Source organism: Balaenoptera physalus, assembly GCF_965194825.1.
Source record: "Balaenoptera physalus genome assembly, contig: HAP1_SCAFFOLD_2094, whole genome shotgun sequence".
In the NCBI taxonomy this organism is placed as follows: Eukaryota; Metazoa; Chordata; class Mammalia; order Artiodactyla; family Balaenopteridae; genus Balaenoptera; species Balaenoptera physalus.
The window spans coordinates 46,101-63,971 of NW_028124711.1; the positions used below are offsets into that span (position 1 = coordinate 46,101).

Below are 17,871 nucleotides of genomic sequence, written 5' to 3' on the forward strand. Positions count from 1 at the left end.
AGGCAAAGACCACCCCCATGCCCACCCCAACTTTACCCGCTGCAGCGTCTCAGGTAGGGCTCAAACCCAGGGAGCAAAACTGCAGCCACATCTGCTCACATGGGCTCACATCTGCACACACACGGGCGTGCACAGTGGTTTCAATTAAAAAATAAAATAAAAGGTTACTATTTAAAAATCAGGGGAATTCCCTGGAAGTCCAGTGGTTACGATCTCTGGCGGGGGAACTAAGATCCCGCAAGCCGTGTGGCACGGACAAAAAATTTTAAAAAATAAAAGTGAAACACCTGGATGTAATTTGAAAATAAAATAAAAATCAGGACATTTCAAACAAAAGTCAGAATATCTGGAATCTTCTATAGGCTGGAACCTAGTGGACCCTGTCCCCATAGGACTCAGCTCTCCAGGAACCCATGGGACACCTGCCTAGCTCCTGGGGGCAGGAGTTTGAGACCTCCTGCTCTAAATCTTAACCCATTAAGTGTGGATAACACTATCCCAAGGGGCTTGGGTGCTCAATGAGAAGGTCAAAGCCCACGATAAAGAGCCATGCAAGCGAGAATTATTATAATACATTATCTGCAATAACAGCTCCCCCAGGACCCCTTTTTAGGAAATGGGGGGGGAAAAAAGCACACTTTCCGGCCAATTAAGATCTCTGTCAAACTGGTTACCTGAGTACTTTCGTCAATTTTGGAATTCCAAAGGCATTTATATGTGACTAAAACTTGAAAGTGCAGAAAAGTTTCAGCCTTCAAGTTTATATTCTGCTTCCACCCCTGCCCCCAAATCCTTGCAGAAACTATAAACTCTTCCGATGTACGCAGCCGCCTTTACAGTTCAATAAGGAATTGATCTAAGCAGCACTGCCTTTCGCATTTGAAAATCAAGGCGGTTGGGGACATCGAGTTAAGCAGCTAACGGGCAAAAGAATTGGGGCAGACTCCGTCCAAAGTCTGTCCAACAGGTGGGACGCTCATCAAGCGCAGACTTGCCTTCCAAGAACAAACAGGTCGCGTGGCTCAGCTTTCCTGGGGTTGTGACAGCGACAACCTTAGTCCCTTCCCGCGACAGGTTGGGGGGAAGCGCTAATGGAGTGAGTTATAAGATAATATGCTTCTGGAGTCTGTTTCCCAAGTTGCTGGAGATTTCTTTAGCTTTAGAGCTATGGAAATGTCATAAAAGCGGGGGAGGGTACTGGATAACCAAAATTTTAAAACGCGCCTTCCGGAAAAACTTTTGTCATCGGACACATTGGATACAAAAGTGCCTTCACCGACGACCTTACTTAAAAGCAAGGGGGCGAAGGGCCCTCCGCCGGCTCCTGCTCCGCCCACCCCACCCCACTCCACGCCCGCCCGTGGGTGCCGAGCCTGGGGCCCCACGCCGCCCCGCCGTCCCCGCCCCGCGACCCGCACTCACTGCTCAGCCGGGCACCGCACCACGGCTCGCGGCTGCCCCCCGGCCACCGCTTTCTCGCCCTCCAGCGCCGCGGCCCCCGCCTCCCCCGCCGGCTTCTCAGCACAGCTCTCCCCCGGCCACGCTCCGGGCTGAAGCATCGTCCCCCGACTCATGGGGCCTCCGCCGGCGGCGGGGCCGCAGGGGTTCGGCCGCCTCCCAGCGATCCGGAGCCCCTCCCGTCGGGGCACCCGGCAGTGGCCGCCACTGCAGCGCTGCTGCCTGCCGGCTACCGACGGCGCACAGGACGCTTCCGCGCGCGTCACCACCGCCCGCCCCGCGGCCTCTGACCCGCGACGAGTGGGCGCGGCCCGCGACGGCCGGGAGTCCTGCGACGCGGAGCCTGCGCCTGCGCACGCGCCTGCGCAGGCGCCTGCGCACGCGCCTGCGCACGCGCCTGCGCACGCGCCTGCGCACGCGCCTGCGCACGCGCCTGCGCACGCGCCTGCGCACGCGCCTGCGCACGCGCCTGCGCACGCCGAGCAGCCCGAGAGGACCGCCCACGCGAAGCGCTATGGCGAGTGCTCCACCCCCGCGCGCCGCCGGCCCGCCCCCGAGTTCCCCGCGCGCGGTCATTGACCTCAGGCTCGCGGTAGCTGTTCGTCCTCGCGTACCCGGGCGTGAGAGAGAGAAAGCGCTGGACAAGTGGCGGGACTCGGCCTCGGTGAGGAGGAAGAGGGCCGGCCTGGGGCGTGAAGGGCACTAACATGTTTGGGCGCCTTACAGTGTCGCTCTGGGATTCGGAGCCTCGCCCTCCGCCGGAGGAGTTTCCTCGGCTGTAGAGCGAGGGACGTGGTCCGAGTGGGTGATGTGCGGCTTCCCCGGCCTCCCAGGGGCGATGCCGTCACCACCCGCCCCGAGCCTGGAGCCCGGCGGGCTCTGGCCTTCGGCGTGGTGCCGCGCTTGTCGCTCCAGAGCTGAGTTAACAGCCATCCCCTCCGTGAGAAGGGGGACACGGTCCTACCCAGCCGGTGGGCCAGCGTAGCTGCTTGTGTGTGTGTTGTTGGACTACATTCTTTCAAATAGGAAATTTGGGGGGCTTCCCTGGTGGCGCAGTGGTTAGGAATCTGTCTGCCAATGCGGGGGACATGGGTTAGAGCCCTGGTCTGGGAAGATCCCACATGCTGCTGAGGAACTAAGCCCGTGCTCCACAACTACTGAGCCGCCTGCCACAACTGCTGAGCCTGCACTCTAGAGCCCACGAGCCACAACTACTGAGCCTGCGCTCTAGAGCCCGCGAGCCACAACTACTGAGCCTGTGCTCAAGAGCCTGCAAGCCACAACTACTGAGCCCACATGCCACAACTACTGAGCCTGCACTCTAGAGCCTGCAGGCCACAACTACTGAGCCCACGTGCCACAACTGCTGAGCCTGCACTCTAGAGCCCGCGAGCCACAACTACTGAGCCCGCATGCCACAACTGCTGAGGCTGCGCTCTAGAGCCCACAAGCCACAACTACTGAGCCCGTGTGCCACAACTACTGAGCCCGCGTGCCACAACTGCTGAGGCTGTGCCCTAGAGCCTGCGAGCCACAACTATTGAGCCCTCGTGCCATAACTACCAAAGTCCGGAGCCCATGCTCTGCGACAACAGAGGCTGCTGCAGTGAGAAGTCCATGCACCACAACAAAGAGTGGCCCCCGCTCACCGCAGCTAGGGAAAGTCTGCAGCAACGAAGACCCAACGCAGCAAAAATTAATTAATTAATTAATTAAATAAATCTATTAAAAAAAAACCAAATAGGAAATTTGATTGAGAAGGAGCAAGAGCAAAGGGAAAATATTAACAGACTTCAAAGATGAGAAGACAAAAATGTTTCCTGTCCAGGGAGGGAATAGCAGAGTAGCTGCTAAAGATGAGCAGCAGTCATGGGTGCAGGGGGCAAAGAGCACAGGGCCAAAGTATGGAGGAAGGGAATGGCTTGGGCAGTTCGGAAACCTACAAGGGGTTCTGGGGTAAAATGGGTTCATAATGGGGTTTTATTGAAAGATGAACCTGGAAGAAGGGTACTGGAGACCAGATCTTGAAAAGCCTCCTTCAGCTAACGGGAAACCTTGTGTTTGATCCTCCTTGAAAGATCGGAAGGAGATTATTTTAAAAGGTCATTTTGTCTGCAGTTAGAGAAAAGGTTGGAAAAGGGACAGGGAAACCAATATAGGGAGACTATGTAGTAATGGCCATCAAAGGGAGAAACTGGCTGGAAAGAATACTTGCATTTTATGGCAAAGAACTGTGGCGGGTTTTCCACTTTAATTTTATTTGAAAAAGTAAAATACACATGCTAAAAAAATTCAGAGCATACAAAAGAATATGCAGTCAAATTTTGTATGGATGTTAAGGGTGTGGGATTATAGTGGGATGACTAGTGTCCCCTAAAATTCATTCTCCAACTGGAAATGCAATGTGACCTTATTTGGAAATAATCTTTGAAGATGTAATCAGGTAAAATGAGGTCCTGCTGGATTAGAGTGGGTCCTAAATCCAATGTCTGGTATCCTTATTTAAGAAGAGAGGATGCAGACATATATAAACACAGAAGGAATTAGGATATGTGAAGATGGAGGCAGAGATTGGGGTGATGTAGCTAGAAGCCAAGAAATGCCAGGAGCTGCTGGTAGCGAGGAAAAGACAAAGGTTATTCCAAAGAGCCTTCAGGAGAAGCATGGCCCTGCTGACAACTTGAGTTCAGATATCTCCTCTCAAGAACTGTGAGAATAAATTGCTGTTGTTTTAAGCCTCTCGGTTTGTAGTACTTTGCAGTAACCACCCTAGGAAACTAATACAGGGATAAAGATGAAGGCTTGTAAAATACTATCAGGCTGAATTTATTGATAAGAGCCTACAAAGCAGATACATTTTACCTCAAAGGGTTAGAAAAAGATTAAGTTTGTTTGATTGTTTGCTGAGTATGTCTCTTCCAGTTGTACCTGTGGAACTAAGAAAATAACCACAAGATGGCTTTCAGAGCCCAGTGGACTCACTGTGAGAAGAAACTGGCAAAAACACCATTGATCACTGACTTCCTTCCACCCAAAAGTGTCTACACTAAATGAAGTTGAAGTGCCAGAACTGCCTAGGATACTGTAGAGGAAGATCTCCAAAGTCTTGGGAAGATGGGAATCTTAGAGTTGATTTATCATGTAAGACTTTCTCACCCACCTCAGGAGGGTCCAGAGGACATTACCCTTCAACATGACTATGAGAAGTAATTTGTGAAGTGAGTCCCAGCACCTTGAAGAGATCTGCAATTGCTCCTCTCTGTATTCAGATGTATCTTACAATGGAATCTGTTATCATCAAACAGATTCTTAAATGCAGTGGTGATGATGGGATCTCAGGGTGGCAGGTAGGGACCAGTGTGGTTGCTGTAACGGACAGCTGAGCCAAAGCAGTTATCAGAATTATCTGACTCGCAAAGACCTATGGTATTGGCTAGTTGCTCATGGTGTCCCTAGAAAAGAAATAGATGGATAATTACTAAATTCTTACTTGGTCTTTATAAGCAGAAGAGTTCTGGGAACTCCCTGGTGGTACTCAGTGCTCTCACTGCCGAGGGCCCTGGTTTAATCCCTAGTCAGGGAACTAAAATCCCACAAGCTGCACAGCGCAGCCAAAAAATATATAAGCAGAAGAGTTCCAGGTCTATGAACAGAAACCCTAACTTGTGTCACCAAAACAGAAAGTCACAGCCCCTCAATCAGTTCCCAGGCTTGAGCCAATTTACATACCCAGAACTCTGAATGAAGGGGAGGCCAGGTCTTCTTGAGGAAGGACCCTACTTCAGTGCCAAAAATGTATAGTGTTAATTTTTTCCCCAGCCTACCCCACAGGGTCCTATAGCCATCAACAAGAGTGACTGTGCATTGGGGGAAAGGAAATAACCAGACTTTTGGGGCTTAGTAGACAGTGGGTTTGACCTAATTCATGGAAACCCAAAATATCACTGTATCTACCTATCAGAGTAGGGGCTTGTGAAGGTCAAATTATCAGTGGAATTTTAGCTCAGGTTCATCTTATGTTAGGCCCAGTGGGTCTCTGAACACATCCTGTGGTTATTTCCCCAGTTCCAGAATGCATAAAAAATGGACATGCTCAGCAGCTGGCAGGATCCCCACAATGGTCCCCTGACCTGTAGAGTGAAGGCTGTTACTGTAGGAAAGGACAAATAGAAGCCACTAGAACTGTTGCTACCTATAAAAATGTAAACCAAAACAATACCACATTTTTGGAGGGATTGCAAAGATTAGTACCACTATCAAGAACTTGAAAGTTGCAAAGGTTGTGATATGCATCACATCCCTTTTCAACTCACCTATTTGGCATGTGCAGAAGACAGATGGATCTTGGAGCATGACTGGATTTTTGTAAATCCGGTTATGTAATGATCCCTGTTGCACTGCTAAACCAGATGTGGTTTCATTGCTTGAGCAAATCAACACATTTCCCAGTACCTGGTGTGCAGCTATTGATCTGGCAAATGCTTTTTCCTTTATATGTGTTGAAAAAGACCACCGGAAGGAGTCAACTGGCAAGGTCAGCAGCACACCTTCACTGTCCCACCACAGGTTATATCAACCCTCCAGCCCTATGTCATGATTTAGTCTGCAGAGACTAAATCCCCTTCCCCTTCCACAGAACATCACACTGGTCTATTACGTTGATGATGATATGCTGATTAGTCCTGGTAGACAGGAAGTACCAATTACTGTACACATATTGGTAAGATATTTGCATGTCAGAGGATGGGAAGTAAATCCCCCCCAATTCAGAGGCCTTCTACCTCAGTGAAATTTCTAGGGGTCCCTTGGAGTTGAGTATATCAAGATATCACTTCTAAGTGAAGGATAAGTTGTTACATCTGGCCCCTCCTACTGTTAAAAAAAAAGAGGCATAACACCAAGTGAGCGAAGAGAAGTCTCTGCAACGGTCCAGGCTGCTGTGCAAGTTACTTTTCCACTTGGGTCATATGATTCAGTTGACCCAGTGATGCTTGAAGTGGCAGATAGAGATATTTGGAGTCTTTGGCAAGTACATATAAGTGAATCACAATGCAAACCTTTAGGATTTTGTAGCAAAGCCCTGCCATCCTGTGAAGATAACTACTCTCCTTGTGAGAAACAAGTTTTGGCTTGCTGACGGACCTTAGCAGAAATGAATACTTACCCATGGGCCAGGTTACAATGCGACCTGAGCTCAGTGATCAATCATACTGATGGTATGTAACCTTGATATGATCGGATGCAAAGGGCACCGCACCTCTGTGATCTTCCAAACACCCATAACCCCAGTCTAATGAGAGGAACACCAGACAAATTGCAAACTCCATTAGAGGGGCATCCTAAAAATTACTTCACCAGTTCTCTTCAAAACTGTCAAGGCCACCAAAAACAAGAAAAGTCTGAGAAACTATCACTCAAGAGGAGCCTAAGGAGACATGACAGCTAAATGTAATGTGGTATTCTGGATGGGGTCCTGGAACAGAAAAAGACATTAGGTTAAACAAAAGAAGTATGAATAAACTATGGACTTTAGTTAACAATAATGGATCAAAATTGGCTCATTAAGTAATAAATATACCATACTAATGTAAGATATTAGTAATAGGAGAAATTGGGTACAGGGTATGTAGGAGCTCTGTACTATCATATCCATTTTTCTATAAATCTAAAACTATTCCCCCCCAAAGTCTATTATATTAGAAAGAAATCAAACTCAAATCACCATGTCACAAAATGATAAACCAAGACTTTCCAAAATAAGGAAGAATGTCAAATCATGTTCTTATTTTGTACTTCAATAGAAAGATTTAAATTTAATTATTTCATCTTTAATCCTTTAAAATTGCTATTGTGTATGTGTTTTATAGTATACATAGTACATAAACACAGAGGTATGTGTGTGTATTTTTAATGTATATGTGCATATTGGGAATGTCCAAAAATTTTTTAACCAGCATTACAGAACTAAATTATTAGAGAACAAGTGTGTAAACTAAATAAGTCACAAACTAAATCAGAGTTTCTAAGAGGGAGTTGTGAAACATAAGCCCATGGACTGTGATATAATTACAGTTAGCCTATTGTTATGTCAAGATGAATAAAAAATAGCAGAAAAATCTATAAGCCTAAGTAAAAGCCTATATAATAACATTGCTAGAGACAATTCCAGTTAGTTTCCAGCTTCTTCTTAGAATCAAACATTCCTAAATTAGATAACTAAAAGTAAAATTGTGATATAATAATGTGTAAGTCCTTAGACTTGGTAACATATTTTGAACCATCTCAAACTGATATTACTTCTTCAATGGTCTTGCCTAGAATAGTTAATGCATGAAAGATTCTGAGCTCCTTTTCTTTGAATACTTCAGCCCTTATTTACAGTAACTGTTCATGAAGAATACTACTGAGCCATTACAGTTTTTATTTGTTGGAATGATTGATTTTTTAAATTCTCTATAAGGAACTTAGTACAAGTTGGATGCATATCTCCCTCTTCAATACCAAAAACTCGTATTTTACAGCAAAGTTAAAACACCCTATATTTTTACTCTATGGAATTTCCCAATGTCACAGCTATAAAAAATAGACTACAAGTGTATTCCGTACATCAGTTTCTAAAGTAGTCACAGGTACTTTTTAGTTTATTCTAGTTTCACAGGTTCATGTACTATACTCATGCTTGGCAGGAAGTATCACTAGTTTCACTTAAAAATTAACTACTCTAGGAATACCTGTGTATTTATTTGAAAGACACCCCCCCCCCCCTTTTCAGCATGTCTCTTGATTGTAGAATGCTCATTATTTTTAAATAGGACTTTGGGGGTGGGAGCTACTATGTCTTTGCAGTTCTGAGACTAGAAGAAATAACTTTACAGGGAAAAAATTAGAAATAGTTCATTAAAAAATATCTTGCACTAGTAATAGTTTACCTAAAAACCCCCAAAATTGTCCACAAGAGTTTTTCTTGGGAGAAGTGTGTCATAATGAAATTTTATCATGAAATTCAAACCATTTCATACATAAGGAGACGACAGAGGATGATGTTATAAAAAGACTTGGAATTCTGGAAAATATTAAATGAGTCTTTTGCCTCCAGCTAAACAGAATTTCATCCTAAACAAATAATTCAGGCAGCTGATTATCTTAAATTATTTGAAGAGCTTCTAAAATGGAATTCCATACCCTTAGTGCCTTAATATCTGCTATGGACTGAATCATGGCCCCTCCAAATTTATATGTTGAAACCCTAACCCCCAATGTAACTATATTTGGTGATATGAGTTGAATATTTGTGTCCTCCCAAAATTCATGTGTTGAAACCCTATACTCAAATGCGGTGGTATTAGGAGGTGGGGCCATTGGGAGGTAATTAGGATCAAATGAGTCAGGAGGGTGGAGTCCTCATGAATGAGATTAGTACCTTATAAGAGTCACAAGAGTATCTGGTCTTGCATTTAGGTCTTTAATCCATTTTGAGTTATTTTTGTGTATGGTGTTAGAGAATGTTCTGATTTCATTCTTTTACATGTAGCTGTCCAGTTTTCCCAGCACCATTTATTGAAGAGACTGTCTTTCCTCCATTGTATATTCTTGCCTCCGTTGTCATAGATTAATTGACCATAAGTGCATGGATTTATTTCTGGGCTTTCTATCCTATTCCATTGATCTATGTGTCTGGTTTTTTGTACCATACTGTTTTGATTACTGTAGCTTTAGAGTATAGTCTGAAGTCAGGGCACGTGATTCCTCCAGCTCTGTTCTTCTTTCTCAAGATTGTTTTGGCTCTTTAGTTTCTTTTCTGTTTCCACACACAGTTAAAATTTTTTTGTTCCAGTTATGTGAAAAACGCCATTGGTAAATTGATAGGGTTTGCATTGAACCTTTAGATTACTTTGGGTAGTATGGTCATTTCAACAATATTGATTCTTCCAATCCAAGAACACGGTATATCTTTCCATCTGTTTGTGTCATCTTCATCGTATAGTTTTTGGAGTACAGGAACTGCTAGAGGAAAATATAAGCATAACACTCTTTGACATAAATCGCAGCAATATATTTTTGGGTCTGTCTCCTAGAGTAATGGAAACAAAACCAAAAATAAACAAATGGGACCTAATTAAACTTAAAAGCTTTTTCACAGCAAAGGAAATCATAAACAAAATGAAAAGACAACCTACAGACTGGGAGAAAATATTTGGAAATGATGCAACCAACAAGCGATTGAGCTCCAAAATATACAAACAGCTCATACAGCTCAATATCAAAAAACAAACAACCCAATCAAAAAATGGGGCAGAAGGGACTTCCCTAGTGATGCAGTGGTTAAGAATCTGCCTGCCAGTGCAGGGGACATGGGTTCAAGCCCTGGTCCAGGAAGATCCCACATGCCGCGGAGCAACTAAGACCATGTACCACAACTACTGAACCTGTACTCTAGAGCCTGTGAGCCACAACTACTGAACCCGAGTGCCACAAATACTGAAGCCTGCACACCTAGAGCCGTGCTCTGCAACAAGAGAAGCCACCACAATGAGGAGCACATGCACTGCAATGAAGAGTAGCCCCCACTCGCCTCAACTAGAGAAAGCCCACACACGGCAACGAAGACCCAACACAGCCAAAACTAAATAAATAAAAATAAATAAATCTATTTTAAAAAATGGGCAGAAGACCTAAACAGACATTTATCCAAAGAAGACATACAGATGGCCAGCAGGCACATGAAAAGATGCTCAACATCGCTAATAATTAGAGGAATGCAAATCAAAACTGCAGTGAGGTATTACCTCACACCAGTCAGAATGGCCATCATCAAAAAGTCTACAAATAATAAATGCTGGAGAGGGTGTGGACAAAAGGGAACCCTTGTGCACTGTTGGTAGGAATAAACTACTGCAGCCACTGTGGAGAACAGTATGGAAGTTCCTTAAAAACTAAAAATAGAGTTACCATGTGATCCAGCAATCCCACTCCTGGGCATATATCTGGAAGAGATGAAAACTCTAAATCAAAAAAATGCATTCACCCCAATGTTCATAGCAGCACTATTTACAATAGCCAAGACATGGAAGCAACCTAAATGTCCAATGACAGATGAATGGATGAAGAAGAGGTAGTATATTTATACAATGGAATACTACTCAGCCATAAAAAAGAATGAAATAATATGGTTTGTAGCAACACGGACCTAGAGATTATCATACTAGGTGAAGTAAGTCAGAGAGAGAAAGACAAATATCCTATGATATCATTTATATATGGAATCTAAAAAATGATACAACTGAACTTATTTACAAAACAGAAATGGATTCAGAGACACAGAGAACAGACTTACACTTACCAAAGGGGAAAGGAGAGGGGATGGATAAATTAGGAATTTGGGATTAAAAGATACACACTACTATATATAGAATACATAAACAACAAGGACTACTGTATAGCACAGGGAACTATATTCAATATCTTGTAGTAACCTATAATGGAAAATAATCTGAAAAAGAATATATATATATATACACATATATATATATAACTGAATCACTGCTGTACACCTGAAACATTGTAAGTTGATTATATTTCAGTAAAAAATTATAAATACCAAAAATAAATTACATTTATTAATTTTTTAAAAAAGAGTCACAAGTAAGTTTGCTCTTCCTCTCTGCTCTCTGCCAGGTGCAGATATAAGGAGAAGTCAGCAGTCTACAAATCAGAAAACTTTCCTTACCAGAACTCAACCGTACTGGCACCCTGCTCTTGAACTTCCAGTCTCCAGAACTGTAAGAAATAAATTTCTGTTGTTTAAGCCATCCAGTGTATGGTAGTTTGTTACAGCAGCTTGAATTCACTAAGACATTTAGAGATAGGACCTGTGAGGAGGTGATGAAGGTTAAATGAGGTCATAAAGGTGGGGCCCTAATCTGACAGGGTTGGTGTCCTTATAAGAAAAGGAAGAGACACCAGACTTCTCTCTCCACCATGGAGGACACAGAAGGCAGCCATCTGAGAGCCAGGAAGAAAGCTCTCAGCAGAAACCAAATCAGGTAGCACCTTGATCTTGTACTTCCCAATCTCCGGAACTGTGAGAAAATAAATTTCTGTTGTTTAAGCCACCCAGTCTATGGTATTTTGTCATGGCAGCCCAAGCCAACTAAGACAGTATCATAGAGTACTTCTTTATACTTACCTTTTAGGACAAGCATCTGGGTTCCTTTGGAAAGGAAGCCCAACATTCATACTGTACACTGGAATTTAGAAAGAGCTAGAGGGACAAATTGTAGAAGTTTCCTAAGAAAATAGAGGTAAGGAAGAGATTCTTAGTCATTTCTGTGCCCTAACATAGGAAATCTTCACCTCCTAGAGTAATCTGATGTTAGGTTGATGATTTTCATATAACCTCATCTTGTCTCCATCAAAGTCAGAGGAGAAAACATCACCCTACTATTACCAAAAACTCTCTACTTGCAATAAGGTAGGTTGTCAACCATACTTGGTATGACTTAAAAAAGTCATACCAGGATATTGCTGACAAAGTAACAGGGGCTTTCTAGATCTTTTGCTAATCATTGTCTCATGAATTTTTTCTTTTTACTTGCTCCAGAATTTTAGAGGATAGTTGACTAGGTCTTCTCCAGAAGATAAGGCGGCATAATTTCATTATCATTGCATCATTTTCCAAAGACCCTGGCAGCTAGAATTCACCTTAAAATAATGATCTTCAAAGTGGGGTACCTCTATCTCTTGAGGTACACCAGGGCCACTTCATACAGCTGTGCAGCATAGGCCCTGGGGTGAAAGATACCTTTCACAGCTGTACGAGGGCATGGATAGGACTATTTTCCTTTCTGACCACTTCGCTTATGTTCAGCATATTCTTACTTTACAAAAACAAAAGACTGCTCTCTTATCCATCCCAAATCTTACTACAGTGTGTCTCTCAAGGGCTGTGTTGCCCAATACAATAGTCACTAGTCACATGTGGATATTGAGCACCTGAAGTGTAGCTGGTATGAATTAAGATTTGCTGCTTGTATAAAATACTACAAGGAATAGTACCAAAAAAAAAAAAAATGTAAAACTACCTCATTTTTAACTTTTTATATTGACTGAATGTTGAAATGATTATATTTTGGAAATATTGCATTACATATAACATTAATTTCACCTGCTTCTTTTTGCTTTTCAAACAAATTTTAAATTACATATATGGCTCACATTGTATTTCTAATGGATGGCACTTCTGCTTTCAGAGAAGTCTCCAAAATAAGGCATCAAAAATTTGCATTCAGGCTTTGTGTCTTTCCTTTTCTTCTCTTTAAGAGTGGGTATTTTGGTATTCAGTGGAGCAGTTTGGCCAATATGTTCATTCAGATATAATGTAGAGTGTGGTTATAAGAGTGATGATAATTTTACTCAAAGAAAGCATTGCTCCTGAGGGAGAGTGTTGAGAGAACCAAGCAGAGTATAGGTAAGAAACATTGGTAGCATCTTAGGTCATCCAGGTGACATGCAAGGCTCTCTGCCTTACTTAGCACTCTTCCTTAGAATTAGTGTTTATAAGTGAGATGATTGTCCTATAGTAGTCCCAGATTGACTGTAAAGACTGGATAATCAATCCTTTTGTAATTCAGGGGGTTTCTAATTCTTTGCTTTCAACAAATTTGATGGAGAACCTAAAGTTGATGATTTAAAATAACATTTAATGAGAGATTACTGTGAGATACTTTTGGCATGCAATTCAGAAGTTGAAATAATTGAATGACTTTACTATAATAAAACTATTTTCATCTATTTATGAGAACAGTGTCTCTGAGTGCTTATATCTGTAAAACCCCAAAATAGGAATTGAATCTAGATTAAATTGTATCTCTTTCTAACAATAAATAACATTCATCAATAGATTTTGAGAGATGTATCCAATAAAATTTTACTAATTATGTGTAATTATTATCAAAATTTATCATATATGGTTTCAAATTTTAACTACTGATAATTATGATAATAAAACTTTCAGGTAATTTTAATTTTTAATTTTAATTTTAAAAGACTTTCAAACATAAAAATACACTGCATTACATAAAATTCTGGGAATGGAGAATGGAGTGAAAATAATATTTCATTGAGAAAAAGGAATGATGTGAAAGGCAGTCTTTTTTATGAATGATAGTGAATTTCTAATAAATATGTTATTTTGATGGTACTGGAAACATAAGAGTCATGTGATGATTTTATTTTAAAATGTCAACATTTATAGTATAATGGAAATGACATTCTTTAAAACTACATTTCTAATGGAAAATTTTAGATGTCAACTTTCAAAAGTGGAAACAGTTTCACAGTTTTTCAAAACTCTTCTAGGGACAAAGTGAGCAAAAAGATTCAGATGACTGCCTCAGATGGCAGCTAGTCAAAACCATCTCATCTGATAGATGTAGCAGCTGAGGACCACAGGTTCTGTTCCTGAACCAGAACCCAAAGCCACATTTAGTCACTGGCTCCGCAACTCCATCCCATCTCCTACGCAAAGAGGGCACACGGGGTTCTGAGAGAAAGTCCATGTTTATTAATGACAAGGTACCTCTAAGTAAGAGGTCATCTCTTAAATGTATTTGAGTTTAGAGCTGTCTGACATCTGTGGTAGCCTGTCACCACCAGTCTCATCAGGATTCTTTCTAAGGCAATCATTTAGAAATATGAGGTGTCCATACATCTATCTCAGCAAGTTGGGTTGTGATTTATCTAACAACTGACTTCCCTAACAAAGCTGGAAGCAGCTTAGGGGGAGTAGATATTCATTGTTTTAGTTGGCTTGGGCTGGGCTGCCGTAACAAAATACCATACACTGGGTGGTTTAAACAACAGAAATTAATTTTCTCCCAGTTCTGGAGCTGAAAGTGAGATAGGGTGCCAGCATGGTCAGGTTCTGTTGAGAGTTCTGTTCCTGGCTTGCAGACAGCTGCCTTCTTGCTGCATGTGCCTGCCGAGAGAAAGCAAGATCTGGATCTGGTCTCTCTTCCTATCCTTAAGGACGTAATCCTATTGGATCAGGACCCTACCCTTATAACCTCATTTAACTTTACTTCCACAAAGCCCCTACCTCCAAATATGTCATATTAGGGGCTAGGGCTTCAACATACGAATTTTAGTTGGACACAAACATTCAGTTCCCAACAGTCATAAATCTTTATATACCTTGTTCCTAACCCAACGGATGGTACTAGTGAGCATTAATAAATTTCTGCTGAATAAATTCATATTAATTCCTTATATCAGTGTCATAGTGGCAATGTAGTACAGCAAAGAGAAAACTAGCTCTATGACCTTGGGCAAGTCATATAACATCTCTGAGCCTCAGCTTCTTCAGATGTAAAGTCTAGATAGCAACTCTTATCTTATAAATATGTTATGAGGCTTAGAAGGGAGGTGTGTCAAGGGTATGGAATCGTATGTGTGAAATAATAGCTCTATATAATACTTCTGCTTAACATTTTATAGTTTGTGAAGCACTGCTGTATACCTCATTCTACTGAATGAAGACCTGAATGCCTCAGACACTTCTAGCACCAAGCTTCATGATCTTTAAGGTCTTGGATGAACTGGTATAGTGAAAAGAAAATAAGGTAACCTTGGACTTCACTAGGTCATAATTTCTGTGTTATGCAATGAAGTAATTCACTGCATTGGTCTAACTCTCGGGGTGATCAAGAGGGCAGGTTAATAAATCTTCCCGGCAGGGAGAGGAAAATATTAGGTGTTTTAATGTCTATTCTTTTGCAAAATTAATCAGTTACTTGCTATTTCCTTAAATAAATTATTTTTCAGAATACTTATAGCCAAAGTTTTGTAAGTCCAATCACGGACACTAGATGGCACCATAAGAACCTCACCTGCACCAATTCCTGACAGTCCAACAGCTCTTTCTCACAATTTACAGCCTGAAGATTTTTAACATAGAGTCTGGGGTGAAGAAAACTTAGAGAAAAGTTCTTTCATTTCTATGTAGAGACTATAAGTTTTCTCTCTAAGAGGTTGATCTCCTACTGTGAATAGTACGCAGAGGATCAGGACTCTCATGGGAAACTACAGACAGCGTGGATCAAGTCAGGAGACGTGGTCTGCGTCCCAGTGCCGATGCTTCGCAGCTGGTTTTCGCGGAGAAGGTCTATTTCCTGCCCCGTATGCATCTCATGGGATTGCTGGGAGGACCATGCAGAGTCATGGATGAGAACTGCCACGTGCTACAGTTAAAAACCAGGGTTCTTTCTACCTCTGCAGCCCCTCTTCCCGGGAGGCTCGTGCCTTGCACCAGCTCCGGGCCTCTGCTACCCGGGCCCCTGCCTGCTCTGTTTTCAACCACAAGCTCACTCCTCAAGCATCTGTAAAGGACTCTGACATCAGATCTGTTTTTCAACTTTCACTCAAGCAGCTGGAACTCACGCTTCTTCGTGTCCTCCACACCAGTGGTGTTCAGCTTCTCTTCAGTAGTCCTGTGGCTACTCGTCATCACCTGGAAGTGAACCCCGTAAAACCGTCAGCTTCACCTCCCATTGTTCCACAAGTCATCCCTCCTTTCCCCTCCCCACCTGCTCATCCCTTTCACTGCGATTCCAGCTCCTCCGCGTCTTCCTTCTCTCCCTGTTCATCAGCCCCCGCTTCTCTGCGCATAGAGCCCCTCTTTCTCTTCTCACCTAGGCTCTTTAGTCTCCCACCAGCACCTACGCCTCCCTCACCCCAGTCCTCCGAGGCCTCCAGCCCTCAGGCCGCCACGGGACCAGTGCAGCCCTTGGTTTGAGGCAGGGCAGAGCGCCAAGTGGAAGAGCACAGGCGTAGAATTGTTTTATTGCTCTGACAGTAAACAGCTGCGTAAGTAACTCTGCCCACATTACTGACCCCTCTGAGCATCGGCGGTGGGTATTTTCGGGGGATGAAGACATCTACCCACAGGAGAATTAAGGGAGTTAGTAGGTAAGAAGAGATGTCCTAAAACATATTTTTATGCCTTTATCTTTTGCCTCTTCCACATATGTGACCTCCCCCTGCGATCCAGAGGTCCTTCTCTGGAGGGCAAGTGGATGGATGAATAGGTAGGCTAGGATTATTAGAGTAAAACACAAATGAGAGGCAGGGTGTAGTTTACTTCTAAAACAGGTAACTGAGATATAAAACTAAAGGCCTGAAGAAAGTATGGCCTAGAGATTATGCCAAAGTATACTTTGGAAACAAAACAGGGGAGAACCAGGTATACCTGCCTTCCGTTCCCCACCACAAGCAGAAAGGATCATGGGGACCACGGAGGAGGGGCCTCAAAGGAAACGGGCAGGGAGGGCGGAGGAGCTGGGTTGTCCCTGTATGGTCAGCCCCCCACGATGGCGGCTCCCTTGCTCGCTGTGCGTCCCCTGCCTGACCAGTCTCTGCCTCACCGACCCCTACTCACCTGACTGACCTTCCCTCCTCAGTACATGGCTGCATGCTCGCCCCGGCCCAGCTGGGAACGCTCATTAGATCAGAACGTCCGCACCTTGCTGGCTCATCAAAGGGGCGGTGAGGGGCAGGCTCCCATGCTGGTTTCCCTGGTAACCGATGAGCCACGCTGACGTCAATTCCCCCTGTAACTGGTAACCTCCCTCTCCCCGTGGTAGTGAAGACGGCCGCTGTCTGCCCCACAGGGTGGGGAGTCACGCCCGGACCTCGCTTCCCACAGGTAAGATCCTCCTATCCATGAACACCATTGATGTCTCCGTCACTGATTCTGGGGTCCTTCTACGGTCTTCAAGCTGGGCAAACACTGGGCTTACAAGCCTGCGGGGTGCAGCCCAACAGTCCCTTTTCAAGAGTCCTACACTCACCTAATCAGGAAACCTAGGTGGGTCCCTTAACCCCCAGAAGCAGGGATGTGGAAAGAAAATCCACAGCATATATATAGTCATTTAGCCCTCGAAACAACTCCACAAAACCACTGTTACCCACGTAAAACAACACCACAAGACTATTATTGGCCCCATTTTACTGAATAGGAAAGTGACAGGATTTTGACTCAGGCCAGCTGACTTCAAAGGCCGTGCCCTTAACCATCACCCTACACAGCCTTTCAGTAAACATCAGTTCCCTACACCCACCCCAACCCCACCTCTACTCAATGCCAGGGTTAGGAAGCTGAGTTAGGAAAGGTAGGCTGCCGTGTGTTTCATGCTGTTACGGTTTAAGGTCTAAACTCAGCTGGGCCTTCGGTTCTGCTTCATCTCCTGTTGTTTGTGCTTCGTCGGCTCCCTTCACCAGGCCCTGCAATGGGCCTAAACCCTCCACCTTCCCTGCCCCGCTCACCTCCAGCAGTAAACTCACCTGTGATTCATAGACAAAATCAGTGCCGTTAGGGGTGGACTCTTGCAGCTTCCCTCCTTCCCTCAACTAACTTAT

At 43.7% G+C, this 17,871-nt stretch overlaps 1 long non-coding RNA gene across 1 annotated transcript; it reads left to right on the forward strand.

Annotated features, from left to right (window-relative positions):
- Positions 1 to 1,978: 1,978 nt before the first annotated feature.
- LOC309654136 lies at positions 1,979 to 16,162 on the forward strand. Its single transcript, XR_014259925.1, has 3 exons — positions 1,979 to 2,122; positions 11,134 to 11,237; positions 15,280 to 16,162. It is a non-coding gene; the product is annotated as an uncharacterized lncRNA (long non-coding RNA).
- Positions 16,163 to 17,871: the final 1,709 nt, after the last annotated feature.